Below are 12,026 nucleotides of genomic sequence, written 5' to 3' on the forward strand. Positions count from 1 at the left end.
AAATTAGGGAATTGGGAAATTAGAGAGTTTGGGAATTAGGGAGTTGGGAGATTAGAGAGTTGGGAAATTAGGGAATTGGGAAATTAGAGAGTTGGAAATTAGAGAGTTGGGAAATTAGAGAGTTGGGAAATTTGGGAATTGGGAAATTAGAGAATTAGGAGATTGGAGAGTTGGGAAATTTGGGAATTGGGAAATTAGAGACTTGGAAATTAGAGAGTTGGGAAATTAGAGAGTTGAGAATTTAGGAAGACGGGAAATTAGGGAGTTGGAAAATTAGAAAGTTGAGAAATTAGCGAGTTGGGAAATTAGGGAATTGGGAAATTGGAGAGTTAGAAAATTCGAGAGTTGGGAAATTAGAGAGTTGAGAAATTAGCGAGTTGGGAAATTAGGAAATTGGGAAATTATGGAATTGGGGAGTTAGAGAATTGGGAAACTAAAGAATTGGGAAATTAGGAAATTGTGAAACCAAAGAATTGAGGAATTAAGGAATTAAACATATAATCCCAACCAACCAATCACTCCATTTGACTCAATCCATTGTCAATTCGGTGAATTAATTATCAGCCACTCAACTGGGTTAATCAAGCCGCGATAAACGCATTGCATATCTGCTTACGCAGGTATTTCACAAACACATCTGCAGCTCTCCGCTCAACTCGCCTATCTAAATGGTTATCAATATTTTCTCGAGATAGTTTTCACGCCGACAGCAATCGACACGATCATTCTTATTGAAAGATAAGGCAACAAAAGAGAAAATAATGAAAAGAAAAATGGGACATTGACGTACGTCCTACGTTGCGATAAGCTCCTTTAATCCAGAACGAGGTGCAAAGTACGCGTGTACGCTTTTGAGAACAATATTGTCACACGTGCGCGCATGCGCGATGCTTGACAAAATGGCGGACCACCCTAAATGATACTGCAACGAGTTACTCCACAAATTCTTTTTATATAATTATAATTTTGATAGATGCAGCTTGAGAGAAATAGATGTAGCTTGACAAAATGGCGGACCACCCAAATGGTACTGCAAAGAGTTACTCCACAAATTCTTTTTATACAATTATAATTTTGATAGATGTAGCTTGTGAGAAATAGATGTAGCTTGACAAAATGGCGGACCACCCTAAATGGTACTGCAAGGAGTTACTCCACAAATTCTTTTTATATAATTATAATTTTGATAGATGTAGCTTGTGAAGAATAGATGTAGCTTGACAAAATGGCGGACCATCCAAATGGTACTGCAACGAGTTACTCCACAAATTCTTTTTGTATAATTATAATTTTGATAGATGTAGCTTGTGAGGAATAGATGTAGCTTGACAAAATGGCGGACCACCCAAATGGTACTGCAACGAGTTACTCCACAAATTCTTTTTGTATAATTATAATTTTGATAGATGTAGCTTGTGAGGAATAGATGTAGCTTGACAAAATGGCGGACCACCCTAAATGGTACTGCAACGAGTTACTCCACAAATTCTTTTTATATAATTATAATTTTTATGTATGTATCTTGTGAAGACTTTCGAAAACAAAAATTTGTAAATCGTCATCGAGTAGATTGTAATTTCGAGTGTGTAGATATGGGGATTTAGGGATTATCGGGATTTGGAGATAGGAAAATATGAGGTTTGGAGATATGGAGATATAGAAATGCTGAGATTGTGGAATATAGAAATTTGAGAATGTAGATATTCGTGTATGTAGAGATCTAGAGATAATAATTATAATAATTTTATATCATGTGTGTGATATACGATAAACACGTGATCACGCGCCATCTTGAATTGCCTCCGAACTGAATACAATCAAATAAAAAATGAATATAAGAAAACTGAGAAACAATTCTAATTAAAAATCCACAAAAATTTATTAATATAAGCCTTCCTAAATAAATTATTCCTCGAAACGATCCAAACTATCCCTCTCCCCAAAAACGGCAATATAACGAGAGTCTACTGTATACTAACGTTGTCAATATACGATTGAGCCTTTCTCTCTAGAGGACTAAATTGTGAAAGGATTAAAACCAGTCCGGTATCCTATAATTCGTCGAAATGTCGTGTAATGGCCGTTCGTAGATCTATCGAGGGCGCTGCCTCGAAAAACCGCCTCTGAACACGTGGATCGCGTGTGAAACCGTGTCGTTCAGCCTTAATTAACGGAACAAGTATACATTTCCTGCGAAATGTGGGAAACTATCGGTGCTTCAATTTTTTTCAAACGTTAATTTCATTTCCATTATTCCTAGTTAGTTTATTACATTTTTATTGTTCGTTTCCGTTATTTCATTTTTGTTTCCGGTTTTACTATTCTTCTTTTTGTTTTCAGTGTCGAATCGACGATTACCGTCGTTAATAACCCGTTACGTTTGATCAATATTGAAGATATCAAATATTAACGGAGACGCAATATGACTGCAATTCTGAGACAATCATTTAATTCTGTGAAATACAACCGATACAAACTGTTGTGTATTCCTGGTAAACCTTAATCGCTTAAATCTTATTTACACTGGTGCAAAACGCTCTCAAATCTACCAATAAATTACACGCGGCACTTGAAAACACTGCAGCTGTGTTTTTCCAGCTTGCACTTCACGTCGTCGGGCTGTATCGCAACTTGGCGAAACTGCAAACGCTTTTAGTTAAACGTGATAGGAAATTCTATTGAACATTCGGAACATCCTGAATTTTCAGTTTCGAGAAGTTCGGGTGGAAAATAAGGATACGTGCACGCGTCCCAAGAGAAGTCTTATGGCACTAATCAGATATGTAATGCGTATGGACTAAAATTTTATGATACGGAATTATTTAAAGGATGTTAATGTTCAGTATTATATATATTTTTTTGAATTAATAAATTTTATGACTGTTTGGACACAAGTTTAAAGTTTAGCAACTTCTTTAGGATGTGATTCAGGGGTACAGTAAAAACTTGTAGTGGTAGAGTAAAATGCTTAGTGTATTGTTAGAAGGTATTTCTATTTACTACCTTTTTAGGAAATTAGGGAGATGGGAATTGGGGAGATGGGAAATTAGGGAGATGGGGAATTAGGGAGATGGGAAATTTGGGAGATGGGAAATTAGGGAGATGGGAAATTTGGGAGATGGGAAATTTGGGAGATGGGAAATTAGGGAGATGGGAAATTTCGGAGATGGGAAATTAGGGAGATGGGAATTGGGGAGATGGGAAATTTCGGAGATGGGAAATTAGGGAGATGGGAATTGGGGAGATGGGAAATTAGAGAGATGGGAAATTTGGGAGATGGGAAACTAGGGAGATGGGAAATTAGGGGGATGGGAAATTGGGGAGATGGGAAATTAGGGAGATGGGAAATTTGGGTGATGGGAAACTAGGGAGATGGGAAATTAGGGAGATGGGGAATTAGAGAAATGGGAAATTAGGGAGATAGGAAATTGGGGAGATGGGAATTGGGAAGATGGGAAATTTGGGAGGTGGGAAATTTGGGAGATGGGGAATTAGGGAGATGGGAAATTGGGGAGATGGGAAACTAGGGAGATGGGAAACTAGGGAGATGGGAAATTAAAGAGATGGGAAATTAGGGAGATGGGAAATTAAGAAATCAAGAAATTAGCGAGTTAGGAAATTAGGAAATTAATAAATTAGAGAGTTGGGGAATTAGGAAATCAAAAAATTAACAAGTTGGAAAATTACGAAATTGGGAAATTAAGGAGTTGGGAAATTAGAAAATTGATTATGTTACTCAACTACTTTATAGATTAATTAACTACATTTTAAGCTAAAATTTCAAAATTCAACATTCAAATAATTCCTCTATCTACTATTTGAATATTGAATTTCAAAATTTCCCGCCATTTCCAAGTTACCCATGCCCCACAAAAGATATGAAGCTACACAAAAATATAATAAGTGAACCTTACAAATATAGAATTAAACAAGCAATTAAAAAGGTATCAATAAACAGTTACTCTTATTAGCATCAGAATACTTTTAGCGCCATTTTGATCGTCATTTTATTGTCCACATTGAAATGGAGGACAGAAAGAAGCGGACGTACATTCCGCGTGCTAGCAGCCTGAACGACCATAATTAACACGTGCATGCGTTCACGACACGCGCCGAAATATTCCGTCGTTAAACCTTCCTAGGATTATAGAAGTCTCGATGAAACAATAAATCATTAAACTATCAACAAACATGCTTTAATCCTTCGTTATCTCAACTAGATTTAAGTCCTACTGTTCTGTACACCTACGATTTCATTTTATGGCACTTGCGGGCAGGGATGGATTAAGGAGGCATTAGACGGAGGTGCAGGACATGTTTTTTTAAAATGGCTCTCGTTATAAGAGTCATTCTAATGAAAAATTATTTAGAGATTATTTGGAGAAATTATTTGTATATTTTGGGAAAGTTAGATTCTCTGTTTGGAAGCTGTTTTAGATCAAATTGAAAGTGAAAATAAGTTAGATTGAAAGTGAATTTGTAAATATGGTGGACACTGAGAAAAAATATTAGAGAAGGTTTTTATACCAATTCAATTAGCATTTTCTATGGTATAGTAACACTAATACACAGCAAATAAATATTGCTTTCGAATAAAATATTAATATTAACAATGTAAGCTTGTTAAGAGAAATTGCCATATAGCGAGAGATTCTTATATAAATTCAATTAGCATTTTCTATGGTATAGTAGCACTAATATACAATAAATAAATATTGCTTTCGAATAAAATATTAATATTAACAATATAAGCTTGTTGAAAGAAAATGACCATATAGCGAGAGGTTCTTATATAAATTCAATTAGCATTTTCTATGGTATAGTAACACTAATACACAGCAAATAAATATTGCTTTCGAATAAAATATTAATATTAACAATATAATCTTCTTAAGAGAAAAGTGCCATATAGCGAGAGGTTCTTATATAAATTCAATTAGCATTTTCTATGGTATAGTCACACTAATATGCAGCAAATAAATATTGCTTTCGAATAAAATATTAATATCAACAATATAACCTTGTTAAGAGAAAATGACCATATAGCGAGAGGTTCTTATATAAATTCAATTAGCATTTTCTATGGTATAGTAACACTAATATGCAGCAAATAAATATTGCTTTCGAATAAAATATTAATATTAACAATATAACCTTGTTGAAAGAAAATGACCATATAGCGAGAGGTTCTTATATAAATTCAATTAGCATTTTCTATGATATAGTAACACTAATATACAGCAAATAAATATTCCCTTCAAACTAAATATTAATATTAACAATATAACCTTCTTAAGAGAAATGTGCCATATAGCGAGAGGCCAACACAACTTCTCTCATAACACGAGTACAACTGTACCCTTAATAACAGTATCATTAGATCTACATTCGATTCTGTTCAATCTTTCAAATTTGATAAAGTAATTGAAATTATGTGCCTTCCACAGATTACATCGTCCTTATACAAACTACTATGATTTTATCGAGTCTGGCAATTACGTGTGTCTATCACGTGACATCATATTCGGAAATATGTCAGATCGTATCGACCATGTTGTCGAGAAGATCAATATTTTTTTAAAGCAAGGTTTATTTATTAGCAAGTAAAATGATAGTCTGAAATCAATATTGTTGACTGATTGTGTATTGTACAATCGATGTGTGCTTATTATATTTGCTTGGACATGAGTGTCGAGTATTAATAATTCATTATCGGCGAGATTTATATTTCTTCCTCTGTCTTCTTCCTTAGAACAATATTAAAATACTCTAGATTAAAAAGTATGTTAAGATGGAAACCTAACCTAACTTACGAAGTATTTAAAAAGGCAAACCTAACCTAACTTAAGAAAGTTGTTAAAATGGAAACCTAACCTAACTTAAAAAGTATTGTAAAAGGCAAACTTAACCTAACTTAAGAAGTACGTTTAGGTAGAAACCTAATCTAACTTAAGAAGTATTTCAAGATGATGTCTTTTTATTAATTTAGTCAATTTTGCATCTTAGTAACTTAGGGATTTAGAAAATTTACAGATGTGGTGATTCTAGGGATTTGGGAATCTAGGGATTTGGGAATCTAGGGATTTGGGAATCTAGGAATTTGGGAATCTAGGGATTTGGGAATCTAGGGATATGGGAATCTAGAAATGTGGGAATCTAGGAATTTGGAAATCTAGGGATTTGGGAATTTAGGAATTTGGGAATCTAGGGATTTGGCAATCTAGGAATTTGGAAATCTAGGGATTTGGCAATCTAGGGATTTGGGAATCTAGGAATTTGGGAATCTAGGAATTAGGGAATCTAGGGATTTGGGAATTTAGGAATTTGGGAATCTAGGGATTTGGCAATCTAGGAATTTGGAAATTTAGAAATTCAGGAATCTAGGAATTTGGGAATCTAGGGATTTGGCAATCTAGGAATTTGGGGATGTAGAGATTTCGGAATTTAGGGATTTGGGAATCTAGGGACTTGGAAATCTAGGGATTTGGGAATCTAGGAATTTGGGAATCTAGGGATTTGGCAATCTAGGGATTTGGCAATCTAGGAATTTGGGAAAGTAGAGATTTCGGAATTTTGGGATTTGGGAATCTAGGAATTTGGGAATCTAGGGATTTGGAAATCTAGGGATTTGGAAATCTAGGGATTTGGGAATCTAGGAATTTGGGAATCTAGGGATTTGGCAATCTAGGAATTTGGGGATTTAGAAATTTGGGAATCTAGGGATTTGGCAATCTAGGGATTTGGAAATCTAGAGATCCAAGAAGATCTAGGGACCTAGAAAACCATGAATCTAACAACCTCCCAACTACCCTCTCTCCCTAGAAAATTTCATTCTCACCTTCCTACCAATCACATCTCTTATATCACCCCCACAATCTACCTATATTGCATAATCTCGAAATATTCATCAAAACCAAAAATTCAACAACTATGAACCCTCCAAAATATAAAATCCCATTCAAACCATAAAAGCAACATATCAAATTCACCAAAAAGGAACTCACCCTAACGTTTCACAGTACTCGACGATTGACCTCCTCTGAGCCGATCTTTCTCAGCGATGATAAACGAGGCGTAATAACGAGAGGAAATTACATAACAGAACGACGATCCAACGATTCGGCTCGATTCCACGGAATACCGAACCGACTGTCCCGTACTCAACGACTTACTTCACTGAATCTAATTCAACACACTCGACGAGCACACGTCCCACCTCTGTGTTTCGTGTGACCGGGTGGGAGGACAGGAGGAGCAGACCTCGTGATGAGTTCTTCATTCTACATAATCGCACCGTGTTAAGATACATACGTTTATTCGAATCAATTCAGGTAACAGACGTCGCGACAACGGAGCGGCACACGCGAACAATTAAAAACCCCAAGAACAATTTACACCTGTGGGAAGATGTAGGATGATGACGATTGCATGAAGATGTCATTTCGAAGTTGACAGCGGGTTCAATTTCATTCTAATTAAATTTGAATGTATTTTGAATTTTACAGATTTGAAGTTTGAGTACAGTTAAGTACATTACGGTTAAATTCCCGGTAGGTGCGTCACGGTGCGTCAGGTGGAGATTGCTATGATGCTAAGGATGTTAAGGAGATAATGGAGATTGCTATGATGTTAAGGAGATAAGGTGTAGGATTCAAGGGAATTTGAGAATTTGGGAATTTGGGAATTTGGGAATTTGGGAATTTGGGAATTTGGGAATTTGGGAATTTGGGAATTTGGGAATTTGGGAATTCGAGAATTTGGGAATTTGGGAATTTGGGAATTTGGGAATTTGGGAATTTGGGAATTTGGGAATTTGGGAATTTGAGAATTTGGGAATATCAGAATTTGGGAATTTGAGAATTTGGGAATTTGAGAATTTGGGAATTTGGGAATTTGGGAATTTGAAAATTTGGGAATTTGGGAATTTGAGAATTTGGGAATATCAGAATTTGGGAATTTGGGAATTTGAGAATTTGGGAATTTGAGAATTTTGGAATATGAGAATTTGGAAACTTGAGAATTTGGAAATTTGAGAATTTGGGAATTTGGGAATTTGGGAATTTGGGAATTTGGGAATTTGGGAATTCGAGAATTTGGGAATTTGGGAATTTGGGAATTTGGGAATTTGGGAATTTGGGAATTTGAGAATTTGGGAATATCAGAATTTGGGAATTTGAGAATTTGGGAATTTGGGAATTTGGGAATTTGGGAATTTGAAAATTTGGGAATTTGGGAATTTGGGAATTTGAGAATTTGGGAATATCAGAATTTGGGAATTTGGGAATTTGAGAATTTGGGAATTTGAGAATTTTGGAATATGAGAATTTGGAAACTTGAGAATTTGGAAATTTGAGAATTTGGGAATTTGAGAATTTGGGAATATGAGAATTTTGGAATTTGAAAATTTGGAAATTTGAAAATTTGGGAATATGAGAATTTGGGAAATTAGGGAATTGGGAAGTTAGGAAGTTGGGAAATTAGGAAATTGGGAAATTAGGAAGTTGGGAAATTAAGAAGTTGGGAAATTAGGAAATTGGGAAATTAGGAAGTTGGAAAACTAAAGAATTGGAGAATTAGAGAATTGGGAAATTAAGAAATGGTAAAATTAGGAAATTAGGGAGTTGGGAAATCCGTGATAGGTGCGTCGCGGTGCGTCAAGGTTTGCCTACAGTTAAGTCCATTACGGTTAAATTCCTGATAGCATCAAGAGTATATCGTGAATTAGGAATTAAAAGCAAGTAATTCCCCTATACGTGTATCGTCACGTCCCGTATTTCTCTCAACGTAGTAAGATAAGGTGCCATGCAATCGTGTACTGATTACTTTTTTCTACATCAGATTATTCGATAAAAGGATTATATTGTACGATTAGAATCAACTTTCCCAATCGATTAAATTCCGTTGATAATGACGTAGTTTGTGATAGAACTTCTATAAACAACCGGAAATTGTTGCAAAATATGGAGACGACATTTTGTATTGTTTGATAACAAAAACAAGTTGCGATATCGGTCAGTGAAGGATTAAGTGTAAATGCTTTGTTTGTATGACTCGATCACTGTTCCTATGAATGCGGTATATTGAGTGTTAGAGTTATCTCTCGTTATATCGCCATTCCCTATATCCAACACGCTTTAATCCCTAAATCTCAGCTCAGCTGACGCCAAACCGCCATTTGCAATCGGTGTACATTTAAGATGGCGCCCAAAAGTACAATACCGATGTCAACCCACGAGTTGGCGCGCGGAGCCGACGCGTTTAGAAGAGCTAGTCAGAATAGAAAAATGGACGCCTCACACGTATTTTCGGCGGAACAATTGGCTCTCGCCGGTCACGCGCACGGATTAGGCGAAAAACAATGAGAGTCGGCAAACGTCTCTCGAGTGAGCGAGATAGCCATTGCCTTCAGCAGTTGTTGTCATTATTATTCTTATGCGCCGAAATGTAACTGGAAGTGTTCACGGTGAGGAGCTTCTTTTACTTTGGGTCACGCGGCATCTCGTTGGTTATCTGTATGTCGATTGTCGACATCTGAAGCCGTCTAAAATTTGAAGGTATCATGTGGACAGTCACCGAGAGCACCTATCTAAAGTCTCTTTCGAATGGAACGTAAACTTGCATGTGGACACTTATCAAGAGCTATCTAACATTTGAAGCTGGCATAGAGGTTACGTGTACCGAAAAAGGAGTTAAACTGCGTCCCAAATCTAGTAAGCTTGCAAACCGAGGGTTTTTGCTTTATTTACCGAAACGATGGTACATATGCTTGGTCTAGATAAGATACACGATAACAGGTATCTTCTTTTCGGTTTGTTACCATGCTTTAAACGAATGTTTCTTTATCTAATTGTTCTACCCGTGTATCGAATGCTTGCATCGTTGTCATTATCCAAACGTAATACCAAAACATAGTACCTTCAAATAACTGTAGAACAGTAGTACTTTCAAAATACCAAAGTGAGATGTTTAAAAAACCCTTATCTCTATAGTAGGAAAGATTTTTTGGAGTACAAGTTATCTGCACGATAACAGCGAAAATAGGCTGCAACTACGGTGAACACGCTGTTTTATTGTTCTTGCTTCATACTAGAGTACACAATGGAGATTGAAAATTCATACTCGCGCGAGGAACAGAGACACGAGTACGTGTGTACACAGAGGCGGTGCTTGAAAGAATTTAAACGATTATGATATTTAAGGACACTCGACAATCTTAGCGGTGTAATAAAAGTGGTTTGGGTTTTATCTTAACGTTTCTTACGGTACGTGCTTTCAAATTTCGTTTATACGTTTTAGATTCAATTTTTTGGGATCGAGTTTTAATATTTTTTGATTGGAGGGTTTGCAGGTTGGAATCTTCAGCTTCTTAATTTCCCAATTCCCTAATTTCTCAATTAAATAATTTCTCAATTTCATAATTTCCAAATTCCATAATTTCTCAATTCCATATTTTCCCAATTCCATAATTTTCCAAATCCATAATTCCCCAATTCCATAATTCCCCAATTCCATAATTCCCCAATTCCATAATTTCCAAATTCCATAATTTCCCAATTCCACAATTTCTCAATTCCATAATTTCCCAATTCCATAATTCCCCAATTCCATAATCTCCCAATTCTATAATTCCCCAATTTCATAATTTCCCAATTCCACAATTCCCCAATTCCATAATTTCCCAACTCCCCAATTTCACAATACTCTTATTTCCCAATTCTCTAATTCCCTAATTTCCCAACTCCCCAATTTCACAATACCTACTCTTATTTCCCAATTCCCTAATTTCCCAACTCCCTAATTTCCCAATCCCCAAGGGGATTCCCACATCCCCAAATTCCGAAATCCCCAAATTTCTGCCCTCTCAAAGTTACAAAAATCTTCCACACACCCACATCCATTAAATTAGCTCTCACGCGTACGTATAAGTGAAAACATACTAACAAGACTTTAACAAGGATATTTATCTAATCTCAACATCGTAACACTGTTTACCCAATAGTATAAATAATTGTTATTAATTTGTTAGGTGCCATTACATAGACATATTACTTGATTCGATAACATATCTTCCTATTTGCATTCAACCTATAAATATGCAAATCAACCATCTTGCAAATTCATTAGTTCACCGTTTTACATAATGACAAATATTTGTAAAATCAACAGTAAGTAAGACATATCTAAAGTGTGCTTATGAAATTGTTCGTAAAATTAGAACTGAATGAGTTGTTCATTACAGAATAGAAATTGTATAACATTCTAGTGCAATTTCAGTGGAAATTTCGTGACAATGTAGTTCGAGGTAACTTAGAACATAATATAGTGGTTTTTAGGTCATTGCCACTTCGTAGCTTAACCCGTTTGTTTGATGATCACGTATTATATATTACAGATCTAGAAAATAAAATGAAACCCTTCAACTTTTTTATTATTAACAAAATTTTTTATGTCCAAAAAAGATTTTGCAAAAGAAATTCTTCTCTAGAAAATTCCCTAGCAATACTGTAGTGAATATAATAAATATTATATACATGAATTTTTACATTTTTATATTTTTATATTTTTATATTTTTATACTTTTATATTTTCATATTTTTATATTTTTGTTTTTATATTTTTATATTTTTACATTTTTACATTTTTATATTTTTATATTTTCATATTTTTATATTTTTATATTTTTATATTTCTATATTTCTATATTTCTATATTTTTATATTTTTATACTTTTATATTTTCATATTTTTATATTTTTATATTTTTATGTTTTTATATTTTTATATTTTTACATTTTTATATTTTTATATTTTTATATTTTCATATTTTTATATTTTATTACTTCATTATTATTTTATTTATAACATTTTGAAATAACAATTTCAGAACTTCACGAAATGATTTATTAATTTAATTTGTATAAACAATATACATCTTGAAACTCCCTAGAAACACTAAAAAAGATTTTACAATTTCATAATAAAATTTCATAATAAAATTTCATATTTACAAATACAGTAAAAATTAAT

General features: G+C 34.4%; 1 protein-coding gene across 6 annotated transcripts in view; it reads right to left on the reverse strand.

Moving 5' to 3' along the window:
• Vha100-2 (V-type ATPase subunit a family protein Vha100-2) overlaps positions 1-12,026 on the reverse strand; it is a 43,271-nt gene that overhangs the window by 13,627 nt on the left and 17,618 nt on the right. Inside the window, exon 1 of one of the 6 annotated variants that reach the window (XM_076541534.1) lies at positions 7,005-7,189. The exons of the other annotated variants lie outside the window; for them this stretch is intronic. The gene's annotated coding sequence lies outside the window, so the exon portion shown is untranslated. Of the gene's footprint in view, positions 1-7,004; positions 7,190-12,026 lie in introns of those variants that run through there. 6 annotated transcript variants of the gene reach the window in all.

This window comes from Megachile rotundata, chromosome 16 (assembly GCF_050947335.1).
Source record: "Megachile rotundata isolate GNS110a chromosome 16, iyMegRotu1, whole genome shotgun sequence".
Lineage (NCBI taxonomy): Eukaryota > Metazoa > Arthropoda > Insecta > Hymenoptera > Megachilidae > Megachile > Megachile rotundata.